Source organism: Bufo gargarizans, chromosome 3 (genome assembly GCF_014858855.1).
Source record: "Bufo gargarizans isolate SCDJY-AF-19 chromosome 3, ASM1485885v1, whole genome shotgun sequence".
In the NCBI taxonomy this organism is placed as follows: Eukaryota; Metazoa; Chordata; class Amphibia; order Anura; family Bufonidae; genus Bufo; species Bufo gargarizans.
In genome coordinates, this window is record NC_058082.1 from 50200776 (window position 1) to 50219333 (window position 18558).

An 18558-nucleotide genomic window follows, 5' to 3' on the forward strand; every position below is an offset into this window, starting at 1 on the left:
GTTGCATGACCGAGCGATAAACGGTGAAAATAGTGTAGTGCCGAAGTGTAAAAAGTGCTCTGGTCATGAAGGGGGTTTCAGCTAGCGGGGTTGAAGTGGTTAACATTGGCCACCCCTTTAACAGTGACCTTCATAGTGGCTACCCCTTTAACAGTGACCTCCACAGCGCCCGCCACTTTAACAGTGACCTCCACAGTACCTTCTTCTTTAACATTGACCACCCCTTTAACAGTGACCTTCATAGTGGCCCATTAACAGTAACTTCCACAGTGCTCGCCGCTTTAACAGAGACCTCCACAGTGCCCACCCCCTTTAACAGTGACCTCCACAGTGCCTTCTCCTTTTAACAGTGACCACCCCTTTAACACTGACTTTCACAGTGCCCGCCCCTTTAATAGTGACCTCCACAGTGACACCACAATTCCCGCCCCTCTAACAGTGACCGCCCCTTTAACAGTGACCTCCACATTGCCAGTCCCTTTAATAGGGACCACTTCTTTAACAGTGACCTTCACAGTGCCCGCCCCTTTAACAGTGACCTCTACAGTACCTGCCCCTTTAACAGTGACCTCCACAGTTCCCGCCCCTTTAACATTGACCACCCCTTTAACAGTGAGCTCCACAGTGCTCACTCCTTTAACATTAACCACCCCTTTAACAGTAACCTTCATAGTGGCCACCTCTTTAAAAGTGACTTCCACAGTGCCCGCCCCTTTAACAGTGACCTCCGCAGTGCCCGCCCCTAAATGTGAGAGAGCTTCTTTGCTGTCTTACATTTAGACCATTTTCTATGCCTAAAACAGACGTAGAAAATGATGAATGAGACTGGCCTGCTGGCCCAGCCTCTTCCCCGCCCACGTCACGTCCACTTTTTTTAGACCTGGCGTAAGCGGGGAAATTACCCCCTTTATGCTTTACAGGGGGTAAGACGACAAAAAATGGCTGTACTGGCATTGTTTTTGTTTATTTTTATGGTCTACACTGGATACATGATGTGATATTTTTATAGAATAAGTTGTTACGCATGCAGAATACCAAATATGTCTTTTTTTATTTTACAATTTTAGTTTTTAATAGTAAGTCGCTTGAGGTGGAAGTTTTGTTTGTTTACTTTTTTGATTCAAATGTTTATTTTGTGATTAATTTTTTTTCAAAAATTTCATCATAATACTACTAGAGGAAGTCAACTTCTGATGGTCTGATCGCTCATACAATGCATTACAACACATACTGCATTCTAATGCATTGTAACTCAGTTTCTCAGTGACACTGTACCTATCTGACCTCCTCCCTCTGTGAATCCCGTTAGGCCTAAATGGCTGCCATCTGACTTACAGCAGGTGCCTGGCTGCAGATGAAAAAATATTAAAATATTCATCAATATCTAGAACCCAGAATTCCATTAATAACTTAAAGGGGCTGTCCGATTACTCATAAGCTGAGCTCAAACATTAGAAAATGCATAGTTTTACAGCTTACTAGACAAATGCTGAATGTCAATGACCATCTATGATCTTCTGCTTGCAGTCACCTACGGTATATTCAGGCACTTTAACAGATCATTACATTTTACTGGATTTAAGTCAATGGTGAAGTTACCACAAGTGTTTCCAGCATAGGACTTTAAGGCGTTTTCAGACATTTTTAGACTGGTGACCTATCCTCAGGATAAGTTATCAGTATGTGATTGGTTTGTCCGATTACAGAATTCAGCTGCTGTTCTATTCCATATTACTACAACACAAAACTCCAGGAAGACTACAACTTTAGCAAATAATTTTAGGTGAAGTTGTGTACACTAACAAATAAAATAAAAAATATACAATTAATAAATGGTCGGAAGAAATTTCATTCTGATTCCATTCAGCCTATCCTCGGGATAGGCCATCAGCTTTAAAATTCTGAACTACCCCTTAAAATAGACACTATACAATAGTTTTACATTGCATACTTGTCTACATCTATGACATACTTGTCTACATCTATGACCTATTCTGGGTGTACAATATTGATTGCTCATCAATATTGTACTTTCCGAAAATCCCTTTAATATTCATCTATGTCAGGCATGCTCAACCTGCGGCCCTCCAGCTGTTGCAAAACTACAACTCCCATCATTCCCGGACAGCCTACAGATATCAGCCTACAGCATGGCATGGTGGGAGTTGTAGTTTTACAACAGCTGGAGGGCCCGCAGGTTGAGCATGCCTGATCTATGCAGTATCTACTTAAAAAGCTTTATAATTTGTCTAGAAATAGTGGTATGGCTAAGAGAAATTGTAAGACCTGCGAGATGCATTAGTATGCGTGTTTTATGTGCAATGTTTGTGAAAAGTATGCTGCCAACATGTGCCTCAAAAGGCATCAGATTTGTACCTATGGAACTGGCTGACCTTTTGCGTGTGTGCCTGGCAGCTGAGGACATCTGTGTTGGCCCCTGACAGGACCAGATGTGATGATGTCTTTACTGTCTGGCCCTGTCAAAGTGGAGTGCAGTTGCAGAGCAAGCGGAGCCTCTAGGTGTAATGGCAACGCCCCCGTTGCTCCTAGATACTTATTTGCATATATTAAAACATCATTTTTCTCAGCAATGCGGACACATATGAACATGGGACCAACTCAGATGCCTTCAGCTGCCAAAAGCACATTTAACAGATCAGCCAGTGTCATAGGGACAAATCTGCTGACAGATGCCCTTTAAGGAAAATATTCAGCATGTCTAACAAGTTGTGGAAAAGGTATCATCATGACTTTATCACCATTGTGATAAATGTGCTGCAGTTCCTGCTTGTCTGATCTAGTTGAATCCTGTCTAACCTTAGGACAGTTATTAATAATAATCTGACCAAGTTCCAAGTTTCTATGTACAGTCATGTGAAAAAATTAGGACACCCTTTGAAAGCATGTGGTTTTTTGTAACATTTTTAATAAAAGGTTATTTCATCTCCGTTTCAACAATACAGAGAGATTAAAGTAATCCAACTAAACAAAGAAAACTGAAGAAAAGTCTTTTCAAGATCTTCTGTAAATGTCATTCTACAAAAATGCCTATTCTAACTGAGGGAAAAGATAGGACACCCTTGCCCCTAATAGCGAGTGTTACCTCCTTTGGCTGAAATAACTGCAGTGAGACGGTTCTTGTAGCCATCTATCAGTCTTCGACATCGGTCTGAGGAAATTTTACCCCACTCCTCAATGCAGAACTTTTTCAGCTGTGAGATGTTTGAGGGGTTTCTTGCACGTACAGCCCTTTTCAAGTCACCCCACAGCATCTCAATGGGATTCAAATCTGGACTTTGACTTGGCCATTCCAGGACTCTCCATTTCTTCTTTTTCAGCCAATCTTTGGTTGATTTACTAGTATGTTTTGGGTCATTGTCATGTTGCATGGTCCAGTTCCGCTTCAGCTTTAATTTTCTAACTGATGGTCTCACATGTTCTTCAAGCACCTTCTGATACACAGTAGAATTCATCGTGGATTCTATGATGGTGAGCTGACCAGGTCCTGCTGCAGCAAAGCAGCCCCAAACCATGACACTTCCACCTCCATGCTTCACAGTTGGTATGAGGTTCTTTTCTTGGAATGCTGTGTTTGGTTTACGCCAAACATGTCCTCTGCTGTTGTGTCCAAATAATTCAATTTTGGACTCATCTGTCCAAAGAACATTATTCCAGAAGTCCTGGTCTTTGTCAACTTTATCTCTGGCAAATGTCAGTCTGGCCTCGATGTTTCTCTTGGAAAGCAAAGGTTTCCTCCTTGCACACCTCCCATGCAAGTTAAACTTGTACAGTCTCTTTCTGATTGTAGAGGCATGTACTTCTACATCAACAGTAGCCAGAGCCTGCTGTAGTTCTCGAGATGACACTTTAGGGTTTTTGGAGACCTCTTTTAGCATCTTGCGGTCTGCTCTTGGGGTGAACTTGCTGGGGCGACCAGTCCTGGGCATGTTGGCAGTTGTTTTGAAAGCCCTCCACTTGTAGACTATCTTCCGGACAGTGGAATGGCTGATTTCAAAATCTTTTGAGATCTTTTTAAATCCCTTCCCAGACTCATAGGCTGCTACAATCTTTTTTCTGAAGTCCTCTGACAGCTCTTTTGCTCTCACCATGGTGCTCACTCTCACTTCAACAGTCAGGAGCATACCAAACTAAATGTCTGAGGTTTAAATAGGGCAAGCCTCATTCAACATGCAGAGTAACGATCTACTAATTATGTGCACCTGGTGTGATATACCTGTGTGAGATCTGAGCCAATTTAAGAGGGAATACATGTGAGGGTGTCCTATCTTTTTCCTCAGTTAGAATAGGCATTTTTGTAGAATGACATTTACAGAAGATCTTGAAAAGACTTTTCTTCAGTTTTCTTTGTTTAGTTGGATTACTTTAATCTCTCTGTATTGTTGAAACGGAGATGAAATAACCTTTTATTAAAAATGTTACAAAAAACCACATGCTTTCAAAGGGTGTCCTAATTTTTTCACATGACTGTACTATGGCATAAAATTATGGGGTGATTAATTATTTTCATATCTTCTTTTAATCTTATCTAATTCCAACTTTCTGTTCTGATATTTATTTCATATTTTCTCTTTGTGTTAGATTTCCACTTTTCTGTTACAGATTTCCTAATCCCCTGGTTCCTTGCATACAGCCTTGGGCCTCATGCACACGACAATATGTATTTTGCGGTCCACAAAAAATTGATCCGCAAAAAATACGGATGACATCCGTGTGCATTCCGTATTTTGCGGAACGGAACAGCTGGCCCTTCATAGAACAGTCCTATCCTTGTCATGCGGACAATAATAGGACATGTTCTATTTTTTTGCGGAACGGAAAAAACGGACCTATGGAAACGGAATGCACACGGATGTCATCCGTATTTTTTTGCAGACCCATTGAAATAAATGGTTCCCTACACAGTCCACAAAAGAAATGAAACGTATACGGAATGAAAATATGTTCATGTGCATGAGGCCTTAGGCCTCTTGCACACAAATGTTGTGCATCCGTTCTATGCATTGGAAACCGCAATTTGCGGTCCCCAATGCACGGGCAACGTTCGTGCGGCGGCCGGGACGGATCGAGACCCCTTCAACTTGAATGGGTCCATGAACCGTATGCACCGCAAGAAAATAAAACAAGTTCTATTTTTTTGCGGTGCAGAGGCACGGACAGAAACATCATGGAAACACTCCATAGTGCTTCAGTGGGGTTCCGATCTTTGCTTTCCTTTCGCATCTCTGTGATTGCAGACTCATTCAAGTGAATGGGTCAGCAAAGTGTAGTTTGCTAAGACAGTTTTGTCTTGATGTTGTTCTGGGCTGGATTTCATGTGGCCTGGGGGATAGGTTTGGTAGTGGGATCTACCAGTCCACACCCTTCCACTACAGGTATTGTCTTTTGCTGGAGGTGATCGCAGGTGAGGCCTGCTGCTGTAATCAAGGAGGGATAGAATAACCCTCTGTGTATGACTTGGAGGGAGAAAGGCTGAGGAAGCCTGAGAGACTGTGTGGTCTCAGCTAGGAGGGCTGAGGGGCCACGAGGCTTTGTAAAGCAGGAAGTTTGGGGGGCCCAGCGATGCCTACCGAAAGAAGGTCACATGGTCAGAGTCGGGAGGACCTCTGGACCATCTTCCCCCAAGGGTGCTGGTGTGGTCACAGCCTGGAGGTTGCTGGACCGTATATGGCTGAGAAAGCCAGATCTAATACCTTGTGTGAACGGCACTCTGTAGGTGAGGTAGAGACAACACGTGTATTAGGTAGAGCCCAGACGGGCAGGTGTTTATTTTTGATGTTTATGTGTGTGATGGTGCTGAAGTGCCAAAATAAAGCACCTTTTGGACTTCAAACCCATTGTCAGAGGAGAAGTCTGTGATTGCAACCCCCTGTGAGAGAGTGACCCTAAAAATAGATATTGACATGGAAAATTAAAAATAACATTGTCAAAAATTCTTAAAAAATACGTTGAACAGAAAACCGTGATTTAGACAATAGCTGATTTTCTGATGACACCGTCCCTTTATAAGAATCTGTCATGGTGATAGAGTATGTTTAACTTAGACACAGCCACAACAAAAGAGTAATAGATTTCTAAAAATTCAAAGGACTTCCTGTCAATTTAAAGGGGAACTCCATTAAAGACCTAAGCTTCCTGCTGTAATTATTTCTCAGGGAATAATCCACGAGCAGTAGAAATAGTCACTTGAATGTTGACTAAAACTAAATATATGCAATTTCTCTTTTATAGAGCATAGAGTCGTATCTCTGTTTACCCATCCATTTATGGAAAAGGTACCGGTCATGTAAAAATAGGACACTTCCTGCAGTCTAAAAAACAAATAAAAGTCTTATAGGTTCAGGTGGCAGAAACCATGACGTGTCACTAGTGATGGTACTGACTAATTGGATACAATGAAACGTGTCTGTTGTAGTCAAGAAGCCAGTGTTTCCCTTCCGAAACTCTGTAAACAAGCATGTGCTTCCCTTTCCTCCACTGTCACACAGCGCTGTCACATCTGACTGCACACGCACCTTGCACATTCCATTCAGCGTCTTCCTGTTCTAACTGACAACAAAAGTAACAGACGGCTAAAGAGTGTAATCGCTTCCTCTATTTACAAAAGGTCTCCCGAAAAGGATTCATTCTGATTTTCTGTGTAATGACTTCCAGAATAAAAATAACTAAGAATTTCCTGGATATTTACAGCATCGCAGATACAATCACCACAGTGTAAATACAATGTATCAATTATCTGACATCGTATAGAATAGACATATTCAAATTATGTGCAGAGGTAGCAGCACAGGACATGCAAGAAGGTGTCCTTGTCATATCCATATGGACCTGTATCTATATGACACTGAAATGAGACACCTGCTAACTTATTGTCCTGCATATGAACGCGAGTAATGAATTTACATGGCTGGGAATTGCTGATCATTTTAGGCAATCTGATATGATCTATCTTAAAGTGTAAGTGTCATTTCAGGTGATTATAAGCTTTTGGGTCTGGACATGAGGAATACCGCTATATCTGGAAATCGCAAGGCATGAACTCTGAATTTATCAGTGGGTTTCCCCTCTAGGCTCCTTGTCTAATTGTCAGTTTCCTTTGAGCTATTGGGGAAGACTAGCTGCTTTAATATCTCCCATAGACACTAAAGAGAGAGAAGAAGAGATTCAGCTCCCCTAACTCTCTCTATAGCTCCCCAGAAACTGGGCTGCTACAGAACACGTACTAGAATCAGCGGTATCATCTCTGTGTGTATCTGCCCCCTCCTCTTCCTCACTGCAACTGCTCCCTCCTCCTTATTGACTTCTATGGGCTGTAGTCCATTTTTATCTCTACTGCTCCAAAGGTGGATTTTACCAGTAAATTGAGAGTGGATGATCAGTTCAGGAAGTGAGAAGATGGGTCTAATAAGAGGTTAAAGAGGCATTTTTCTTTAATAAGATATATAACGTAATTTATTATGTCAGCTTGTTTGGTAATGTATGGAAAAAAAATTAAACAATAGTTAGGCTAGTTCCACACCTGCGTTAAAGCTATCCGGCAAGCTGTCGGACCCCTTTGACCATAATGGGATCCAGCAAAGATTCGGTGCGTGCCCCAGTTTTTGTCCATCCAAAACCTGGAGCTCATGCCGGAAACCAGCTGCCTTCCTGTTGGGTCCCATTATAATGAAAGGGGTCTGGTGATGAACGGCAGTGTATGGTAAACTCCGGCAGTCTGTTCGTCTGCTGGAACAGCTTATTGGATAGCTTTAACACAGGTTTTAAACTAGCTTTACTCTTTAAAGTGCATCTGTCAGTAGATTTGTACTGGCTGACTTGTTGCACGTGCACACTTGGCAGCTGAATACATCTGTGTTAGTGCCATGTTCATATGTGCCTGCATCGCTAAGACAAATTATGTTTAATATATGAATTGAGAAGAGAAAAATAAAAAGTCATGACAGCTGGAAAATGAAGGGGGGAAATGTTACTGGTCCTTGTAAATAAATTATGTCACTAAAGGGTTAAAAGTGCAATTGTGTCCCATGAGTTGTACGCCAACAAGATTTACTTCAGACCCATATTCCAAATCTACAATAAAAAAAGTTACATTTTTGGGACAGTTTTTCCAATTGTGATGTGATTGTCAGGAGGTTAAGGCTACTTTCACATTAGAGTTTTTTTGCGGATCCGTCATGGATCTGCAAAAACGCTTCCATTACAATAATACAACCGCATGCATCCGTCACGAACGGATCCGGTTGTATTATGTCTTCTATAGCCATGATGGATCCGTCATGAACACCACTGAAAGTCAATGGGGGACGGATCCGTTTTCTATTGTGTCAGAGAAAATGGATCCATCCCCGTTGACTTACATTGTGTGCCAGGACGGATCCGTCTTGCTCCGCACCACATGGCAGACAGAAAAACGCTGCAGGCAGTGTTTTGGTGTCCGCCTTCAGAGCGGAATGGTGACTGAACGGAGGCAAACTGATGCATTCTGAGCGGATCCTTTTCCATTCAGAATGCATTAGGGCAAAACTGATCAGTTTTGGACCAATTGTGAGAGCCCATGACGGATCTCAGAAACGGAAAGCCAAAACACTAGTGTGAAAGTAGCCTAAACTGTATTCAGGATCATAATCCCTGACAAGCAGAGCAGAGAGGAGGATGAGGCAAATCTTTAGTGTTGTGAAGTAACTTGTCCTCCTGTGTGATTAGCACGTGTTTTGTGTGTACTAATAGGACAGCGGCCATTTTATTTCTCCTGATTAGTCCCCAGACAAAACGAGCCATTATAATTAATGAAAGGTATTTGGGAATATAGTAAAGTAACATCTAAAGGGGTTATCTAATATCATAAACAGCCCCCACATGTGCTGGGCCCCTCACAGGGAATATACTTACCTGAGTCACCCGCAATGCTAGGGAGGCTCGTCCCCGTCCCCGCCTGCCATTGGCTGCTCCCCCCCCCCGACACCGGATGTTTTCATCTGCACACTGGGAGATACAGCAGCGGACCAAGAGCGGCGCAGGGAGCGGGGTAAGTATATTCCCTGTGAGCGGCCCGGCACATGGGGGTGCTGTTTATGCTATTGGATAATCCCTTTAATTATTTTCATGTTCTGAATTCCTGGAGAACCCTTTTAAAGAAGCAGTCGGAGGTCTGGCCCTGCTGGAATACTCTGACTGCAGACTATAAGGCACAGGCACTTTTTAGCAAGACAATTTTTTGTTGAAAAGTTCACCTTATAGCGCAAGAAATATGGTAGATAGAAATGTACCCATCGATAAATCTGTTTGAGCTAAATGGTCATATAGTAATTCCCTGAATTATCAGCTGGATTTTTTATTTTATTTTTGGCACATAGGGTTTATTAATATATTTTTTGGTAATCTTTTATTCAAACTATAGCTCCATATTCTTTAAATATACAAACTGACACCAAAATAAATTATTAAAATAGATTCCCCAATCTGTGTCGGTTGTTTTGACATAATATGTATAGTTTCACATGAACGGGGCAACTATGGCGGTGGTTTTAGTTGGCCTAATTTTTTTTTATTTCACACGTGCACGCCGTGGACTCCTACTCCTATATAAACTCAGCTTGAGAAAGGGCAGCAATAAATGTTGGAATATACCACTGGTGTTGAAATTTGAATGGATAAAAAGTGAATTTCTGAACATCATTTCTTTGGTGTGCTGTCTCACATAATCAATTGTTATTCTAGAACCTTATATGCAGACACCACTCTCTCTTTTGTTCTATATTATGAATTTGAAGTTAAAAGTTCTGAGTAAAATATTTCAGACCTATCCTCAGGCTAGGTCATGAATTTCAGATCAGTGCGGGTTCAACTCCCGGCACCCAAACCTATCAGCTGTTTGAGGTGGTGGCTGTGCTGCATTGAGTGCTGTAGCCTCTTTCTAAACTACTGATGTCATGTTCATTGGTCACATCGCCTATGTGTAGCTCAGTCCAATTCAAGTGAATGGGTCTGAGCCACAACACCATGCACGGCCATTATACAATATATGGCACTGTGTTTGGTATGCTTTGAGCAGATGGGCACTGCAGCCCTTTCAAACTGCTGATTTGTGGGGGGTGCTGGGAGTTGGATGCCCACTCATCTGATATTGATGACCTTTCTTTAGGATAGGTTATCAATCTTGTACTCCCAGAAAAATGTTTATGGAGATACTAGTGGAAAAAATAGTTTTATCTTGCAGACTGGAATAAATTGGGGCCTGAGGAGAGATCCTGCGAACGGTAATGCTGTTGATCGCATTAAAAAATTCATTCATGGCCATAAATAGGGCCATAAAGAGGGAGGGTACTATCATGCTCTTTACCCTCTATGTCCATCACCACTTTTAGGATGCCATGTTTTAAATTCAGTATTGCTATATTGACTCACTGACTTCAGTTTGTTACCTGACCACAACCAGTTTAGCAAATAAACTGTCTTTAAAAGGTTTATCCAACCTTTAGTTAGTCATGACCAATCCTCAGTATAAATGATCAGCTGTTCTATGTAGCTCCATTGCTGAAGTCAATGGGAGCAGCGCTGTAGTAGTGAGCTACCTCCACTATAATGTCAAGTGCTTGGAATGCGCTATGACTTTGAACTTCTGCTGTTTTCTTTAACCTCGTCTTCATAGATTATCATATTGCACTGGCCCTGACCTTTTGCTCTGGTGTAAACTTCCCGCAATAGAGCTACTCTAAACAGTTGAATGGTGGACTTACAGGTTTTTTAGTTCCCCACTGATCAGCTACTTTCTAAAGGCTGGATAACCCCTTTAACTCGTTCTGTACCAAACTCTTCCATTGTTTTATGCCTGAGCAACGGGTTTGTTAGTTTTTTTAGTGCTTGGATTGTACTTGACTTTGAACGTCTAATGTTTAACCTCGTCTGCTTGGATTATCATATTACATGAACTCTACCAGCCCTGACATTTTGCTTGATTGACATAAGATTTGATCTCCTGATTTTACTACTGCAAATTGATTTCTACTCACTTCAGTCGTTGCCAATGGATTCTAAACTATTGACCTCCATCCATGGTATCCATGGCATAGTCATGCTATGTGTCAAGATAGAAGACAGTGTGACTGTATGATCTGACTATAGAGAGTTTGTAGTCTGTAACCATGGAAATACATACTCAGCATTGAAATTTTAGGTACAAAACAGTACAATATTTTTTAATAAATACTATTTGCAGAGATACTGTTAGTTATTTTAGATGCATTGGGGCAATACATAATAGTTGGAAAGGTGTTAACTACAATTGCACATACTGTATGTGCATATGCACAAGATGCAGAAAACTCAGATTAAACCTAGTGGCATGTCATGGTGGCTCTTTATGGAAGAGAGGCATCAATAGTCTTTATACTCCTACTTTCATCTACAGCCATGCAAATGGATAAAAAAAATAATGCAATGCAGTAAACACCATAAATTGAAGTTAGAGAGCAGTATTTCCATTATTTATCATTTGAAACAGTATAGATAATAACTGTGTCATCACTAGAAAGCAGGAAAAATCTGAGCTAACCAAACACCCACCAGAAGATCCGCAGGGAACCACATTAAAAGACTTGTCAAATTTCAAAATTGTTAAATAAAACATACAATAATTTTTTTAAGAAGAATATACTTCATTTATTTCTCTTTTTATTTTATATATTTAACTCTTTCACTGCTAAAGATGTGTCATACTTTACTTCCCACACATTGAAATGTTTTTTTTTGTTTTTTTTTAGTAGGACCATTTTGCGGAAGAAGGAAAGGGATGCAGAAATTCAAGTCTCTGCCTATTCTGCTCCACATTGTATTGAATGGAGTGCTTAGCCTGCAAGTGAATGAATCTAATAAAGAAGAATATTTGAAATAATAAAACTTAAAAAAAGGCTATTTTTTTTATTTATTTTGCTATCCCAAAAATATGAGCATTCTGCAATCTTTGTTACAGATGAATGAACTGATTCTACAAGAATCGAACGCATTATTTTTTTTAAAATCAGATCATTTTTATTAGTTTCCATAAGTACATATTACAGAAAGTAGAAACATCATACATTAAAGTTGCATCAAGAAGCAAGTCTTAACATAAGCAGTGTTACATGTAAATTGACATTCATATTCTAATTGTATATAGTACCCCTCACTGAACCCATAACTTCCCCCCTTCTCCCCCCCCCGACCAATTTGCCAAAAGTTTCTAATTTTAGCAAATGTGAAAATTTTCTGATCACAAATCCCTTAAAATAGCCGCCACAATTTTACAAATCAGATGTCATCTACCACCAAAAAGGAATAATTTTGGATGTTTTTTTTATTTAAAAAAATCTGGCAGTGCAGTGTGTTATTAAATAGGCTGCTTGTAACAGAGGCTACCATGCACTCCCATACTCACATTCATACAGTATATGTTGCAGTCACTTACTAATGCTGTCTTGGTGTTTTGGAGCTTGAAAAGGGTTAGATTCAGTCCTTTGAGGTCTCAGAGTGCCATGCATGACATTTCAGGGCAATCGGGGACCTTTTGATTCAGACTGAATTTAATTGGACCAAATTGAATCTGACAACTAGAGTTGAGCGAACACCTGGATGTTCGGGTTCGAGAAGTTCGGCCGAACATCCCGGAAATGTTCGGGTTCGGGATCCGAACCCGATCCGAACTTCGTCCCGAACCCGAACCCCATTGAAGTCAATGGGGACCCGAACTTTTCGGCACTAAAACGGCTGTAAAACAGCCCAGGAAAGGGCTAGAGGGCTGCAAAAGGCAGCAACATGTAGGTAAATCCCCTGCAAACAAATGTGGATAGGGAAATTAATTAAAATAAAAATTAAATAAATAAAAATTAACCAAAATCAATTGGAGAGAGGTTCCATAGCAGAGAATCTGGCTTCCCGTCACCCACCACTGGAACAGTCCATTCTCAGATATTTAGGCCCCGGCACCCAGGCAGAGGAGAGAGGTCCCGTAACAGACAATCTGGCTTCATGTCAGCAGAGAATCAGTCTTCATGTCATAGCAGAGAATCAGGCTTCACGTCAGCCACCACTGCAACAGTCCATTGTCATAAATTTAGGCCCAGCACCCAGGCAGAGGAGAGAGGTCCCGTAACAGAGGATCTGGCTTCATGTCAGCAGAGAATCAGTCTGCATGTCATAGCAGAGAATCAGGCTTCACGTCAGCCACCACTGCAACAGTCCATTGTCATAAATTTAGGCCCAGCACCCAGGCAGAGGAGAGAGGTCCCGTAACAGAGGATCTGGCTTCATGTCAGCAGAGAATCAGTCTGCATGTCATAGCAGAGAATCAGGCTTCACGTCAGCCACCACTGCAACAGTCCATTGTCATAAATTTAGGCCCAGCACCCAGGCAGAGGAGAGAGGTCCCGTAACAGAGGATCTGGCTTCATGTCAGCAGAGAATCAGTCTGCATGTCATAGCAGAGAATCAGGCTTCACGTCAGCCACCACTGCAACAGTCCATTGTCATAAATTTAGGCCCAGCACCCAGGCAGAGGAGAGAGGTCCCGTAACAGAGGATCTGGCTTCATGTCAGCAGAGAATCAGTCTGCATGTCATAGCAGAGAATCAGGCTTCACGTCAGCCACCACTGCAACAGTCCATTGTCATAAATTTAGGCCCAGCACCCAGGCAGAGGAGAGAGGTCCCGTAACAGAGGATCTGGCTTCATGTCAGCAGAGAATCAGTCTGCATGTCATAGCAGAGAATCAGGCTTCACGTCAGCCACCACTGCAACAGTCCATTGTCATAAATTTAGGCCCAGCACCCAGGCAGAGGAGAGAGGTCCCGTAACAGACAATCTGGCTTCATGTCAGCAGAGAATTAGTCTGCATGTCATAGCAGAGAATGAGGCTTCACGTCAGCCACCACTGCAACAGTCCATTGTCATAAATTTAGGCCCAGCACCCAGGCAGAGGAGAGAGGTCCCGTAACAGAGGATCTGGCTTCATGTCAGCAGAGAATCAGTCTGCATGTCATAGCAGAGAATCAGGCTTCACGTCAGCCACCACTGCAACAGTCCATTGTCATAAATTTAGGCCCAGCACCCAGGCAGAGGAGAGAGGTCCCGTAACAGAGGATCTGGCTTCATGTCAGCAGAGAATCAGTCTGCATGTCATAGCAGAGAATCAGGCTTCACGTCAGCCACCACTGCAACAGTCCATTGTCATAAATTTAGGCCCAGCACCCAGGCAGAGGAGAGAGGTCCCGTAACAGAGGATCTGGCTTCATGTCAGCAGAGAATCAGTCTGCATGTCATAGCAGAGAATCAGGCTTCACGTCAGCCACCACTGCAACAGTCCATTGTCATAAATTTAGGCCCAGCACCCAGGCAGAGGAGAGAGGTCCCGTAACAGAGGATCTGGCTTCATGTCAGCAGAGAATCAGTCTGCATGTCATAGCAGAGAATCAGGCTTCACGTCAGCCACCACTGCAACAGTCCATTGTCATAAATTTAGGCCCAGCACCCAGGCAGAGGAGAGAGGTCCCGTAACAGACAATCTGGCTTCATGTCAGCAGAGAATTAGTCTGCATGTCATAGCAGAGAATGAGGCTTCACGTCAGCCACCACTGCAACAGTCCATTGGCATATATTTAGGCCTAGCACACAGGCAGAGGAGAGAGGTCCCGTAACAGACAATCTGGCTTCATGTCAGCAGAGAATCAGTCTGCATGTCATAGCAGAGAATGAGGCTTCACGTCACCCACCACTGCAACAGTCCATTGGCATATATTTAGGCCTAGCACACAGGCAGAGCAGAGAGGTCCCGTAACAGACAATCTGGCTTCATGTCAGCAGAGAATCAGTCTGCATGTCATAGCAGAGAATGAGGCTTCACGTCACCCACCACTGCAACAGTCCATTGGCATATATTTAGGCCTAGCACACAGGCAGAGCAGAGAGGTCCCGTAACAGACAATCTGGCTTCATGTCAGCAGAGAATCAGTCTGCATGTCATAGCAGAGAATGAGGCTTCACGTCACCCACCACTGCAACAGTCCATTGGCATATATTTAGGCCTAGCACACAGGCAGAGCAGAGAGGTCCCGTAACAGACAATCTGGCTTCATGACAGCAGAGAATCAGTCTGCATGTCATAGCAGAGAATGAGGCTTCACGTCACCCACCACTGCAACAGTCCATTGGCATATATTTAGGCCTAGCACACAGGCAGAGCAGAGAGGTCCCGTAACAGACAATCTGGCTTCATGTCAGAAGAGAATCAGTCTGCATGTCATAGCAGAGAATGAGGCTTCACGTCACCCACCACTGCAACAGTCCATTGGCATATATTTAGGCCTAGCACACAGGCAGAGCAGAGAGGTCCCGTAACAGACAATCTGGCTTCATGTCAGCAGAGAATCAGTCTGCATGTCATAGCAGAGAATGAGGCTTCACGTCACCCACCACTGCAACAGTCCATTGGCATATATTTAGGCCTAGCACACAGGCAGAGCAGAGAGGTCCCGTAACAGACGATCTGGCTTCATGTCAGCAGAGAATCAGTCTGCATGTCATAGCAGAGAATGAGGCTTCACGTCACCCACCACTGCAACAGTCCATTGGCATATATTTAGGCCTAGCACACAGGCAGAGCAGAGAGGTCCCGTAACAGACAATCTGGCTTCATGACAGCAGAGAATCAGTCTGCATGTCATAGCAGAGAATGAGGCTTCACGTCACCCACCATGTCCGACCATGTCCACGACCATGTCCACGTCCGCGTCCCTTACTAGATGTTTTTCTCATTGTTATGGTTCACCACAACAACAAATATATTATTTGGCCCAATGTATTGTATTCAAATTCAGCGGGATATAAATTTGAGGCCTAGTATTTAGGCGCTGGGTGACCGGTATGGATTTAGTGACAGAATTAGACTTGGAAATGCACAGAAGCGTGTGTGTGTGAAGTTATTCTGAATGACCCAATGTGCACCTTGAATATTATATACCCTTTTAGGGATAGATTTCAAATAGCTCTGATATAGCAGAAACCACTAAATTATGAAATTGCTAAATTGGGAATTGTATTTCAACCCAGAACAAGAAATGTGCTTGAACGGACACTAAATAACTCGCCCAGCTACAGCACTAGGGACAGATTTAGCGGGATATAAATTTGAGGCCTAGTATTTAGGCGCTGGGTGACAGGTATGGATTTAGTGACAGAATTAGACTGGGATATGGCCAAAAAATAAACAGACTATTGCTGGTTAAATGCACTTGGTGTGACAGCTTCACCCTGATGTAGGCTTTAGCCAAAAAACAACCACACCATTGAGGGTTAAATGCACTTGGTGACAGGCGCAGCTTGCCCCTGATTTAGTATATGGCCAAAAAATGAACAGACTATTGCTGGTTAAATGCACTTGGTGTGACAGCTTCACCCTGATGTAGGCTTTAGCCAAAAAACAACCACACCATTGAGGGTTAAATGCACTTGGTGACAGGCGCAGCTTGCCCCTGATTTTGTATATGGCCAAAAAATGAACAGACTATTGCTGGTTAAATGCACTTGGTGTGACAGCTTCACCCTGATGTAGGCTTTAGCCAAAAAACAACCACACCATTGAGGGTTAAATGCACTTGGTCGCAGCTTGTGCTGGCGCACCACAAGACACAAAATGGCCGCCGATCACCCCAGAAAAATGTGACTGACAAACGGTCTGGGCAGCCTAAAAACAGTGAGCAATTGAGGATCAGCAGCTCAATGATCCACAGCTGCAGATCGATCAGTTAATCAAGTCCTTTGGAGGAGTTAATCTGCCTAATCTCGCCCTACTGTCGCAGCCGCAACCTCTCCCTACGCTAATCAGAGCAGAGTGACGGGCGGCGCTATGTGACTCCAGCTTAAATAGAGGCTGGGTCACATGGTGCTCTGGCCAATCACAGCCATGCCAATAGTAGGCATGGCTGTGATGGCCTCTTGGGGCAAGTAGTATGACGCTTGTTGATTGGCTGCTTTGCAGCCTTTCAAAAAGCGCCAAGAAAGCGTCACAAAAGCGCGAAGAAAGCGACGAACACCGAACCCGAACCCGGACTTTTACGAAAATGTCCGGGTTCGGGTCCGTGTCACGGACACCCCAAAATTCGGTACGAACCCGAACTATACAGTTCGAGTTCGCTCATCCCTACTGACAACCAATTGGACCAAATTGAACCGGTAAGTTTGCTCAACTGTAATCTTTGTGAATGCCTAACATAAAAAGCTGAGAAATATGAGCAGTAAAGAAAATCTATCAGCTCCAAAAAACCCTCTAAAGTAAGCAGTGTATAGCGTCAATGACGCTGAGTTCAATGATGTAATTTTTATCTTCATACTCACTTGCATTCTGCTCCCACAAACCAGCAGTAAAATTAATTGATAGGACTCCTGTTTGAGTCCTTTCCATCGTGTGAATGAGCTCAGGAGTCCTCTCAATGCATTTGCTGTTTGTTGGAGTACAACGTTGGAATGCAAGTGAGTATGAAGATATGATGATCGGACTCAGTGTCATTTACACTATACATTGATTAAACTAGGGAAGGGGGTTTGGAGCTGAATCCCTTTAACATGACTTACTATAGCCTGAAATATTTCCGCAAAGTGTTCATGCAGCTGTGAATTTTTAGATTGATGCTTTATCTGAGAATCTAAAACCAGGAAGGAGATATTGTCCAGGCTGTGGCATGCAAAATTGACTAGCCCATGTTAGCATTTACTGCTCTATGCTGAAACAGCAGGACAGGAGCTGAGCACAATTACTATTGCACATAACTGGTAGCCATGGAGCTTTACAAATACATTGACAGATGGTGGGAGGGCTTTGATGGTCCTCACACTGATGAAATGTATCAAAACTACACAAATGTTCAGCCTTCATGTTTTGATGTCTTCTCTACCTTGACTCATTGGAGAATACTGTAGCTCAGAACAGAGTACACTTATGGTCTTTCAGTTTTCTAGTTATAATTTTCTAAAAGTCTTCATCAGAGCTGGTTTGCTATGACAATAATTTTACTTTGCAGAAGACATTTCTTACTGATAACATTGTATTATGTGCCCCAGTGCAGAGTATGACAATTACAGTATGTGTCATACTGTAGAGATGAGAGAATCATGTCTAAATGCATTGGATTCATTACCAAACTAGCGCCATTTTACTGGGAATTTTGGCAGTGAAAAACCACAAGGGGGGAAGTAGATGGAGGATCACATGACACTAGGAGGAAGTGGGGGGAAGGCTTGCCCTGATTGGCTCACAGGCCTGACAAACAGCTTGATCAGCCAATTAGGGGGCAGTATGCAGACAGGTCATTATGCAGAGAATGAGCTAGACACTATTCTGCTCTCTGCTGTGGATGTGATAGGATGTGTTGTGGCATTGTCTGCGAAAAAACTATTATAGACACAAGCCACTAAGTGCGATAGAGACTGTTATACTGATGGTTCACTTGTCACCATTGTTACGAGCGCTTAGGCGCTGGCTTCTTGTAAGTTCTTGTAAACTGGCGGAAATTTATG